The sequence below is a fragment of the Ctenopharyngodon idella genome, chromosome 3, assembly GCF_019924925.1.
Source record: "Ctenopharyngodon idella isolate HZGC_01 chromosome 3, HZGC01, whole genome shotgun sequence".
NCBI lineage: Eukaryota > Metazoa > Chordata > Actinopteri > Cypriniformes > Xenocyprididae > Ctenopharyngodon > Ctenopharyngodon idella.
In genome coordinates this window covers 42,235,372-42,247,744 of record NC_067222.1, presented here as the reverse complement: position 1 = coordinate 42,247,744, position 12,373 = coordinate 42,235,372, and the positions used below count along the sequence as shown (strand labels likewise).

At 44.3% G+C, this 12,373-nt stretch overlaps 1 protein-coding gene across 11 annotated transcripts in view; it reads right to left on the bottom strand.

Annotated features, from left to right (window-relative positions):
• Window positions 1-12,373, bottom strand: part of LOC127508300 (tripartite motif-containing protein 16-like) — a 102,751-nt gene that overhangs the window by 76,327 nt on the left and 14,051 nt on the right. The window lies entirely within an intron of this gene.

Sequence of the window (12,373 nt, the reverse complement as noted above, 5' to 3'; positions counted from 1 at the left end):
GGACGAGTCTCTGATGTGGAGGCCATGTTGAAACCAGGCCCTTGCGTGGCAGGCATGGCGGGAGCAGGCACTGCCGTGGCAAGCATGGTGTGAACAGGCCCTGGTGTAGCAGACGTGGCAAGCATGGCGTGAACAGGACTTGGCATGGCAGTCTGTGGTTGAGCAGGCATGGTGTGAGCAGTCTATGGCCGGACAGACGTGACATGAATAGTTCGTGGCTGGGCTGGCATGACGTGAACAGTCTGTGGTGTGGAAGACATCACATGAACAGGCACTGACCTGGCTTGCTTGGCGTGAACAGGTCCTGGCGTTGCTGGCATGGCGTGAATAGGTCCAGGCATGACATGAGCAGGCTTTGGCGTGGTAGTCATGGCGTGAACAGGCCCTGGCATGGCAGGCATTGGGGGCATGGCGTGAACAGGCCCTGGCGTGGCATGAACAACTCCTGACATGACAGATGGGGTGTGGAAACACTCTGGTATGGTGGATGCTGTAGGATTGCAGGGCTCCTCATCTGCAACTCCTACAGTAAATGAGGATCCACTCAACAGAAGGGCGTGGTCGACGTACTGGGTCAGGGAAAAATGGATTTTCCCCCCTGGCATCCATGATCGAACGGGTTCGTTAAGTCCATGCCGAAAAATATCCTTCAGCGCCACGTCATTGAAGTCTACAAGGGCAGAAAGTTCCCAAAAATCTTGAACATAATCTTCAGTCGTGCATTGGCCTTGACGAAGGCTCAAGAGAGTAACTGCTGGGTTCATTGTAGTGGGTCATGTATTCTGACCCACACAGTTATTCAAAACCTAAAGCTTGTCTTTCATGAGCTCCTATGTACATTTCTGTACAAGACTGAAAGTAATTGGCAGAGAGATGTTGAAAAATTCACGGTAAACACGAAAGCAAGATTGAAGCCAAACTATTTATTTTTTTACTGTAAGCATTTGTAGTTGTGAATACAGTATTACACAGTATGAAAGAAAAGAAATATACATCAATGTGTTGTGTTCAGTATACATGTGTAGTTGGACAGAAACAATCGTTGTGTTTGAAAAAGGAAATCAAGATAGCCTACTTCCTGTTAGATTTTTGTGTTACATAGAGAATTGTGTGTTGTGTCTTGCAAAAAGCGTTTTATGAAATTGCAAACTGAGTCGAAGGCCGAGAATTAAGTGTATGGTTCTGCAGATTTGGTGTGTGGTTCTGGTGTTTGAGTGTCAGGTTTTAGAAATTTTGTGACAAGTAAGAATTTTGTGTGTAAGCAGTTGAAAAAAAAAAAAAAGAAAAAAAAAACTAATTATTAAACTGATCCTGAGTCTTCAAAAATTACACAAAAAGTTAAAATCTCAAATAAATCCAGAAACGTTAACTGCATGAAAAGTAGATCATTTTAATTTATGCGTCACATTTAAATCCGCAGTGTAATGCGAGACCGCCAAATCATTTCATTGCATTTTACGTCAGGAGCAGTTGTGGTGCATTAGAGTTAAAGAGTGCAGAGACAATCAGCAGAGAAATGTTACAGATGGTTTTATTCCATCCGCCCACACTGAAACACAAGCAGTTCTGCATGTTCACATTTCCCTTTCGAAAGGAAACTCTACACTGCGTTCGGAAGCGCATTGGGGAACGCCATCATATGAACCGGTGTCTGAAAGCAATTGTCAAATCCTACCAATCCTATTGGCCGGCGACAGCCTATGACATCATCATAGCGCAACCTGAAAGTATATAAGGGGCCCCTAGAGAACCAGTCAGTGTCTTTTCGTCTTCAGGGACTGTTTTTTCTGTTTGGCGATTGCATCGAATCCGGTAAGAAATTATTTACTATGTCTGACAAACGTTTCAGAAAGTGTGCTGATCCCTGTCCCAGGTTTTTGACTCCAGGTGACACACACAATCTGTGTGTTTTCTGTCTGGGGGAAGAGCACGCACGGACAGTGCTTGAGGGCGCTGTCTGTGCGAATTGTGAGCATCTACCAATGAAAACGCTCTGCTCTCGTCTGGCCCTCTTCTCGAGGGGAGAGGAGCCAGCATCGCTGCCTGGTGGTTCTGGCCCCGCTCGTGCTGAGGCAGAGTGGAGGCTGAAATTATGGGGCTCGCAGATGGAGCTCACGGAGGAATTTGAGAGAGGTGTAAATCTCTCTCAACCCTCTGTAGCTGACGAGGGTGAGCTGTTGGATGATGACGATGTCTTGTCTTTGACATCGTCAGATCCAGCAGCGAGTGCTCTTCTGGCTGCAAGCCCAAGAGAGCAGGAGATGGCTGTTGAAGAGGAAGCAGGTGAGCCTGCTGACACTTCAAAGCCTTCCTGCCCTGCGTATGCAGAGCTGCTTGAAGTTATGGAACGCGCTTCTTGCAGACTGCAGCTGCCATGGGAGCACGTTAAGAGAGGGGCGGCACGTGGGCGGCTTGATGAACGGTTCCTTTCTGGCCATAACAAAGCAGCCCCTGTGAGCCTTCCATTCCTTCCTGATCTTTGAGAAGGCATGGAAGAACCCTATATTCGGCTCGTATTCATCTGCATCAGCGGGCGAATTTCGCTGATGTGGAGGGATTGAGCCAACATGGGTATGTGTCGATGCCCCCTATTGACGAGATGTTCGCGAACTATCTCGTCACTGGGCAGGCTCCAACACTGAAAGCTCCGGTCCTGCCTTCTAAGCCCCTTAAAGTGACCTCTCGCTTGAATGGCAGGGCATATGCGGCAGCGGGTCAGGCTGGTGTGGCCTTACACACCATGGCGGTGTTACAGGCCTACCAAGCTGACTTGCTGAAGGATCTGGATCAGGGGCAGAGTCTGTCTCCTGAGGCGGTAGAAGAGCTGTGCCGCACCATGGATCTGGCTCTCCGGGCCACTAAGCAAACCGTTGCTTCGATTGGAAGATCGATGGCAGTGATGGTGGCCACGGAGAGACACCTGTGGTTGACAGTCAGGCTGAGGACAGGGCCCATGATGAATATGATTCTGATGGCCCACCTTCTGGCTTGATAGTAAAAAGGCTCCTCTAGGCTTAAAAGGACCCTAGATTCCATCCCTTACACGATAGGAGTCTTCGGTCTTCGAGCCGCAGGAAGGTAAGCTGGGTCTAAATTTACATTATAGTATATCTGACCTTAGGTTTCCTGTATGGGTTTTTCCTGGGCGTGTAGAGAGAAAAAATAGAATAAGGGGTTTTTAAGGGCTCTGAAGTTTAAAAACCACTAGGTTGGCTTGAACGATTGTTTTTGGCTTGGCAAACAAAATGGCCGCCTTTACAGCCACCATTGGTAGAGTAGCTTCGTCCTCTGGTTATAGCTAGTTTTGCGATTAGCACTCTTTACTTCAGATAGATCTATGTCTAGCGTCGGCCTCCTGGGCCGCCTGACATTGTTGGCTTGGGTTGAACTTTGCTCCTTTGAGCTCTTAATTTAGAGTTTAGAGTAGCCTCTTCTCTCATGAGTTTGTAGGCTGAGTTTTAGCCCCAGGCAGATCTATGCTTATGTGTGGCCCTATGGGCCCACAGCTTAGCTGGCCTAGGCTTAGAACTAGGGTTAGGGGTTTGCTTTGCTATTCCCCCTTGTATCATTACTTCCCTTGTTAGGTTGTATAGTTTCCTAGTTCTGGCCTCCTCTTTCTGAGTTAGTCAGGCCAAAAAGCCCTTTACTCCCTTTTAGTGTAGGTGCAAGATAATAGCAGCTAAAGTAGCAGGCTATCATTAGCCTCCCTGGTGCCATTGTCTCAGGTGGTAGGCCCCTTATCTTTAGGTGGATAAGAGAATGCTAGTGTTGCGTAGGCCCCACTTGTCTAGAATTTTCATTCATACTGTGTTTGCCTTTCCCTTGAACCCCTTGATTTAACATTCAAGTTTGAGTGTAACGGTGTCAGCTTTATCCAGCTCCCGTTCCCTAGGGTTCAGTACAGATGTGTAAACTTCTGGTTGGTATAAGGCATCTGTCTTTCAGGGTTTACAGTGTTGTTACGGAGTACATTGCCTGTTGGAATGTGTAGATTTAAGCTCAGGTTGAGTTTAGCTAGGTAACCTCACTTTACTGTTTGGTTCTCAGATTAGGCTCCCTTAGAGCTTAGACAGATGCCACTAGCTGATGCCACGTGTCTTCTGGAGTCACAGGCCCCGGTTTGGGCATCCTCTAAGAACATGATGGCGCAGGCTTGTTATGGGTGTTGACACTGCCACTGGCTGACGCCCGTGTCTCCTGGAGTAGCAGGCCCAATCTGGGCCTCCTTTTGGAACATGTTGGCAGAGTTTTTTTGTGCTCCTCTTGCTTTTAAGAGTGTTAAGTGCTTTACTGAGTACATTGACTGTTGGAATGTGTTGTTTGATATTAAGCTTAGGCTGAGCTAATAGTTAACCTCACTGAATAGTTTGGTTCTATATGTGGCTCCCTGAGAGCTTAGTAATTGCCACTAGAAGTGACGCCACATGTCTTTCTGAGTTGTAGGCCCCGTTTGGGCCTCCTTCAGAGCATGATGGTGTAGGTTTGTACTCCTCTTGCTTTAAGAGTAAAAAAGGTGTTTTTACTGAGTATATGACCTGGTGGTATGATGGCTCAGGTTGAATTAAGCTAGTTAACCTCACTTGAGAAGTTTGGTTTCTACTTGGCTCCCTTAGAGCTTATAACACTGCCATGAGCTGATGCCACGTGTCTGGAAGTCATAGGCCTGTTTTTGGGCCTCCTGCAGGGCGTGTTGGCATATGTTGTACTCCTCTTGCTTTAAAGAGTAAAAAGTGTTTTTACTGAGTGCACTGCTCGTCGGATTGTGTTAGGTAGACTGTTATGTGGGCACCCTCAGCCTAGTCTGCTGGATTTGCTTATCAGCAAGCAAGCTGTTCAGGTGTGTGGCCTTCACAGGCCTTCCTTTAAGCTTCCTCCTCCAGTTTCTGGGTGTTCTCTAAGCAGACTGAGCGAATGCTGGCCTTTAGCAAGGCTGCTGTAATGTATTTCTATACGTGTAGAATTTGTGTCATGTGGCAAGCTCCCTCTGGGGCCTCCATGATTTTGTGCCTACAGTACGGTTTATCTGTTAGGTCAAGCTCTGTACTCCCCTTGTTTGAGGGTTGTTTGTCTAGTTTGTCTAGCCATTTGGCATGCACTCCCCTCAGCATGGCGGTGTGGGTATATCGTTCCCCAATGCGTTTCCGAACGCAGTGTAGAGTTCCCTTTCGAAAGGGAACGTCTTAGGTTACATATGTAACCATGGTTCCCTGAGAACAGGGAATGAGACACTGCATTTCCCAACCATGCATCGGGGCTGCCTGCTGAACAGTCCCTTCAGACGATAAGGTACTGACTGGTTCTCTAGGCGCCCCTTATGTACTTCCGGGTTGTGCTATGATGACATCATAGGCTGTCGCCGGCCAATAGGATTGGTAGGATTTGACAGTTGCTTTCAGACACTGGTTCACGTGATGCCGTTTCCCATTGCGTTTCCGAACGCAGTGTCTCGTCCACTGTTCTCAGGGAACCATGGTTACATACGTAACCTGAGATGTTTTCCACCAACGAACGAAACTGTCTGTGTTTTAGTGCATGCACAAGAATAAAACTGTTTATGTTTTTGTTATGTTATGCCGGTTTATGCAATTGCTTCATGTTGCGTTAATGACAGATCATGTCAAGTAAAATGGAAGCTAAACATTCTTGATATTTAATGTTGCGTCTGCTGGTTTTATTTCTTCAACAGCTTAAAGTTTTATGCACGTTCGTGTTATATAGCTACAGGTCGTTTCACGTTTATTTTCACGCACCACTTACTGTGCCTATATTAATACTTTTCTTGGCGATTCACAGTCTTTTAATCCATACAATTTGTGCTGTCATTGCAGTTTTTTTACAGACACTAGGACACATTTCTCAATACTTAGGTCACTTTTGCAAAACTCTTCACACAGTTCTCCTAACCAACTTTCAGCTTGGCAAAGAAGTTCATTTCACATTCAGAATGCACTACAACTACCAAAACACTTTATTCAGGTCTCAAATTAACTCATTCTTCCAGAACACTAGCAAAGGTTGACAGCCGACAAACACACTTTGTCACCCACAAAACAATGACTTAAAAAACACTAACAACATGTAGCATTATACAATGTTTTCTTGTGTAAAACAAGGACACATCTCTGTTTATAATTCACTGGGGTAAACCGAGTGCTCTTGTGCGACAGCAACCAGCGATCGATTCCTGGGTTCGATTCCAGCCTGTACTTGTTCCTGCATTCAATATACATATACATCTGTTCCCATTGTCTCACTGATGTTCACTGGATAAGTAAGTTACTGGTATACTGGGGCTGTCTGTAAAAGGCATGTTCTAAAACGGTGACTTTATTTATAAAGATTACTTTATTGTAGCCTATTTAAAGCACACTATAATGATGCTATTAGCACACTTCAAGTTAACTTGGAATGCCATTGCAATGTGTTTTAAAATCACTAAAAGCTTGTTATCAGTATAATATTAAATGTATGTTCAACACTCTTACAATGTAATTGAATTTCAATTCTAATGTCACCAAAATACATTTGAAGTTTATGCTGAGTGAATTCTGCATTTCAAAACTTAAATACAAGAGTATATTTAAAGTGTACTTAAGTATACTTGGAATAGTTCCACTTTAGCACAAACAAGTATATTTAATACAACTTTAGTTGAACTTCAGCACTGCTTTTGGAAACCTAAAATGCATTTAGTACAAAATAAGTTGTTCCAGTTTAGCAGACTTTAAGTATACCAATTTATAGCGTGCCACAAGTACATTTAGTTATACTAAAGTACATACGAATAAATTGTGCTTAAGTATACTATTTTTTTTTTCACTAGGGAACTACTATCACAAAAAAATTAAAGCTACATGAATCCAGAATTGGTGGAGGATTAAAGGTCTAGCATGGTAAGTTTATCCTGTAAGTTCAAACCACAGGTTCCTAGTTACCTGAAATGAGATTGTGAATGAATATGAAACTGAAATGTCAGCAATATTTCATCAGTATCTAGTTTTATATGAATACTTCACCCTGAAGTTTTAATTCTGTCATCATTTACTCTCCCTCATGTCGTTCCAAACCTGGATGACTTTCTGTCTATTGTGAGACACAACAGAAGATATTTTGAAGAATGTCTCACCTGTTTACAGATGCCTTGTCCAAATACCCACACTTGCGGTCTTGGCCACTTGAGAGCATGTGCACATGACAGGAAGTAAGTGCGCAAGACTGTCCCATGTCTTAAAAATGCCCAAGTGCAGAGATGTCAAGGAAAACATTTGACTAAGTTAAATTTATTATATATTACATATAATTTGGTAGTAAAACATAAAGTGTTGCACATTTTACTGGTGCAAAGATGAGTAGGCTAAGTGTATTTTGTACAACATTTACAACTACTTTTTATCACTTAAAGAAGCACCACGATTTTAAAATTGTGTCTTTTGTTAGTTACATAGCGACCACTGAACAGACATTTAGAAGTGTACTTTAAAATGCAAAGTACTGAAAATAACAATGAAGAAAAAACTCTGTAAACACTCTGTAAGCTCTGTGTCCCATCGGGTAATCAAAAATTCTATACACACTTGCAATCTTCACGCCCACTTGAACACTTGAGCCAAATACAGGAAATCGTCTCAGGTTACGTATGTAACCATGGTTCCCTGAGAACAGGGGACGAGACACTGTGTTTGACACGCTATTGGGAACACCTCCTCGTGAACCCACGCCGCCATGCTTGAGGGGAGTGCATGCCAAAAAAATGGCTAGACAAACGTCAGAACTAGCGGTTTCAACTGAAATGCCAGAACCACTCCCCCTATGGGTCATACATAGGCTGTCAGTGAGAGCATTCCCTATGGCCAACAGCCCAAACTATAAGCCTCAAAGAGGCCTTCCACAGAAGGCCTGCCAAGGCCACTCAAAGGCTTCTGGAACCAAGCTTCTTTTCAAAGAAAAGAGGGTACCTTTAAGGGAATGTAGCCAGGGGGCCAGAGGGAACCCTAGCCAGTCACTTGTCAGGGGAACGTACTCGACCCTGATTGCCACCAGGGAGGCCGACCTGGTCTAACCGAAACCTAGTCTTGGCCAACAACCTGTCTGATCACTGAGTCTCAATTCACATTCTTCAGAGAAGATATCCAGTAAGAGGGACTGCAAAGAGGCAGTAACCAACTCAGACCAGATCGTAGAGACAGGCATCCTGGAGAGCAGGACTCAGCTTAGCGCTTTTTACCCTTACCAGTGAGGGGAGTAAAACTCTGCTCAATCCTAGGATCTACTCAGCGCTTGATTATTTGCACTGAGGAGGCTGTGCACTCTAAAGGGATCCAAACAAGGGGAGTACAACCAGCCTAGGGGCTGATCTTCAACAGGGAGGCCTCAGAGAGGCCTTCAACCACTGACCAGACTTAGGGAGCTAAGTACTATGCAGAACAACCCTCTAGACAAGGGGAGTACTGGGTTCAACCTAACAGGTAGACCATACTGTAGGCACAAAATCATGGAGGCTCCCAGAGAGCCTGCAACATGAAGTAATTCTACACAATGTAGAATATATCACAGCAGCCTTGCAAAGGCCAGCCATGTGAAAACGACATGCTTAATCTGCTAAAAGACACCCAGATGTGGGGGATTCGCTTACAGGGCGGCCTGTGAAGGCCACACACCTAAAAGCAACTCAATTGCTGATAATGCAAGAGCCCACAAAACATGGGAACTCGTTCTGATTGAAACCGAGTTTAACTAGCAGATAAGACTGTAGAGTGCCCACATAACAGTCTACCTCAACACATTCCAACAAGCAGTGTACTCAGTAAAAACACTTTTTACTCTTTAAGCAAGAGGAGTACAAACTTACGCCATCATGCTCTAAAGGAGGCCCAAACAGGGCCTGCGACTCCAGAAAGACACGGGCGTCAGCTAGTGGCAGTGTCTAAGCTCTAAGGGAGCCAAATCTGAGAACCAAACTATCCAGTGAGGTTAACTAGTTTAACTCAACCTGAGCTTAATTTTATCCACACATTCCACCAGGCAATGTACTCAGTAAAAACACTTTTTACTCTTTAAGCAAGAGGAGTACAAACTTACGGCATCATGTTCTGAGGGAGGTCCAAACAGGGCCTGCGACTTCAGAATGACATGGGCGTCAGCTAGTGGCAGTGTCTAAGCTCTAAGGGAGCCAAATCTGAGAACCAAACTATCCAGTGAGGTTAACTTAATTTGATCCAACAGGCAATGTACTCAGTAAAAACACCATTAACCCTTAACCCTCTGGGGTCTGAGGATTTTCGAGGCCCTGGAGAAGTTTTGACATGCCCTGACATTTGTGCTTTTTTCAGTTGTTCATAAACATATTAATGGAAAAAGTGTCATTGTATTCAGCACAAACTAGGCTACCATAATATGTGAGGAACATGTATGTACATGTTTGTGTTTTTGAAGGAATAACGTTTATGCGTGAAAGAAGAATAAAAGAAGATATTCCACAAATTTTAATGGTGTATAACTCTTAATTATATGTGCAACATTGACAGAGTATTTTGAGTCTCTTTCACACTGGTAAGAAAAAAAACCGAGGTGGTATCGCCGGCGTGACCGCCGACCCGAGGGAGTTAAAGTAAGGGGAGTACAAAGAATATTACGCTACCATGTTATGAGGGAGGCCAAAAAACAGGCCTACTAGCAGTGCTAGTTTCCAAGTAAGCAAACTCTAACTAAAACACCTACCAACAAGCCTTGTAATACAACAAGCTATTGTGCTCTGAAGGAGGCCCAAACGGAGCCTTCTACTTCAAACAACACAAATGTGTCAGCTTGTGGCAGTGTTCAAGCAGTGTTCAAGGGAGCCAACTATGAAACCAAACTATGTAGTGAGGTTAACTTTATTAAACTCAACCTGAGCTTATACATTCCAACAGGCAATATACTCAGTAAAAACACTTTTTACCCTTTAGCAAGGTGAGTACAAACTACGTCACCATAATCTTAAGAAGGCCAAAGTCAGGCCTACTACTCCAGAACACACGGGTGCTAGCCTGTGGCAGTATAGAGCTTACTGAGCTCACATAGTGTAGGGTAGGAATCAGAACCAAAGTAATAAAGTACAACAACCTTGAATAACAAGGGAGTACTATTAATCCAACCCTGAAAAATACAGGGTGGGTATTTCACAACAGAAATTCTCACCAAAAACAGATACAGTCTATACTGAACCCTAGGGAACAGGAGCTTTCATAAAAAGATACAACCACATCACTCAAGCTTGAACATAGTTCAAGGGGTTCAGGGGAAAAACTGAAGTCAAAGTACCAGTAGATTGTTCTGGGGGAGCAGGGCCACAGCAACAAAGTTTCTATTCACATAGTGAAAAGGGACCTACACCGCCTGAGACAACGGCACCAGGGAGACTTAGCAATAGTCTGCTACCTTAGCTGCTATCTATTCTGCACCTACACCAAGGGGACAATGGGCCTTGGCCTGACAACTCTGAAAAGAGGAGGCCAGAACTAGGAAAAACTACACTCACATAACAGGGGTAGTATAAAAAGGGCGTAAAATGCTTCTAGCAGACTGCCTAAACCCTAGTTCTAGCCTAGGCCAGATATATCTGTGGGCCTGTAATGCCAACACATAAGCATAGATCTGCCTGGGGCTAAGAAACAACAGCTTCTACCAACAACTCTCAATTGAGAGGAGGCAAACTCTGAGAATACTATATTTCTACAATAAAGCTCAGAGGAGCAGAGCTCAACCCAAGCACACAATGTCAGGTGGCCTGTAAGGCCGACGCTGAACATAGATCTATCTGAAGTTAGTGAAAGCTAAACTCAAAACTCTAGCATTTACCAGAGGAGAAAGCTAATTTACAGCATGGCTTAAAGCCCACATCTGAATACATATGAACTGTAGCTTCAGTGTCTTCAGTGAATTCTGCAAAGAATGAAGCCAACACATCCATAAAGGGGACTAACAAAGTACTACCCTTAATAGTATCGTTCCAGCCAATCTAATGGAACTTCAGGGCCCTTAAACCGCATCCTAAACATGGAAACCGAGGTTTTTTATAAATATAGAGACCTACCAAGCCCATTTCAGCAGGTCCAACTGATATGCTTACAAACAGACATTGTGTGTAAAGCAACAGCAGCCTGACCTGCTGCCACGTATAGAGCGTCGGAGCCTGCCTATATAACGAGATAGTTGCACCCATCTCGTCAGTAGGAGGCGCCGACGCGTATCCATACTCACTCCATCAACACCAGCGAATTAACCTGCTTATGTTGATGAATGCGAGCTGAATACAGGTTCTTCCATGCCTTCTCAATCTCAGTATGAAGATCAAGAAGGAATGGAAAGCTTACGGTGGCCAAAAAGGAACCGTTCATCGAACAATCCGCAAGCGTTTTTTTTCTTAACCTGCTCCAATGGCAGCTGCAGTCTGCCAGAGGCGCGTTCCATAATCTCAAACAGCTATATATATGCGGGGGCAGTGTGGCTTTGAGGATTCAGGAGGCTCACCATCTTCATCCTCATCAGCCATCTCCTGCTCTCTTGTTTGGCTTAGAACAAGAACGGCAATTACTGCTGAATCTAATGATGTCAAAGACAACACATCATCATAATCCCGCAGCTCTCTCCCGTCAGCCGTCGAAGGTGGCGGGGAATTTCACCCCTTCAACTCTTCAACAAGCTCCAGCTGAAAACCCCTTTATCTAGTCTCTACTCTGCCTCAGCAAGAGTAAGACCTGAACCATTAGGTGCAGCTGCCGGTCCTTCTCCTCTCGAGCAAAATACCAGAAGAGAGTGGAGCATTTTTACAAGTAAAACACACTCACAATAAAAAACAGACAGATCCCACAAGAACTGACTGTACATGCTCTTTTTTTCTCATAAAAGACAACAGTATAAGTTATGTGTGTGATCAGACATCAACACTATGGGACACAGATGCACACACTTCCTGAAATGTTTGTCAGACATAATTTGTCTTACCTTAATATCGGTTTGATATCGTTTCAAACAAAACAATCCCTGAAGACGAAAAGATACTGACTGCTTCTCTAGGCGCTCCTTATATACTTCCGGGTCGCACAATGATGACATCATAGGCTGTCGCCGGCTAATAGGATTGTCGTGTTTTGATAATTGTTTTCAGACACCGGTTCACAAGGAGGCATTCCCCATAGCGTGTCAAACGCAGTGTTGAGTTCCCTTTCGAAAGGGAAACATCATTTAAGTAGACAAGTGGTCAAGTGCAAAGAGTGCAAGAGTTGGCTTGCTTAGTTGGGGACACTTGACATTTGACTTGACATTTGATATTCAACAGTGCTTTGATCTGCCTGCATTGACACTATTCTTTTAAGAGCTGCTGTGCAGCCAAATA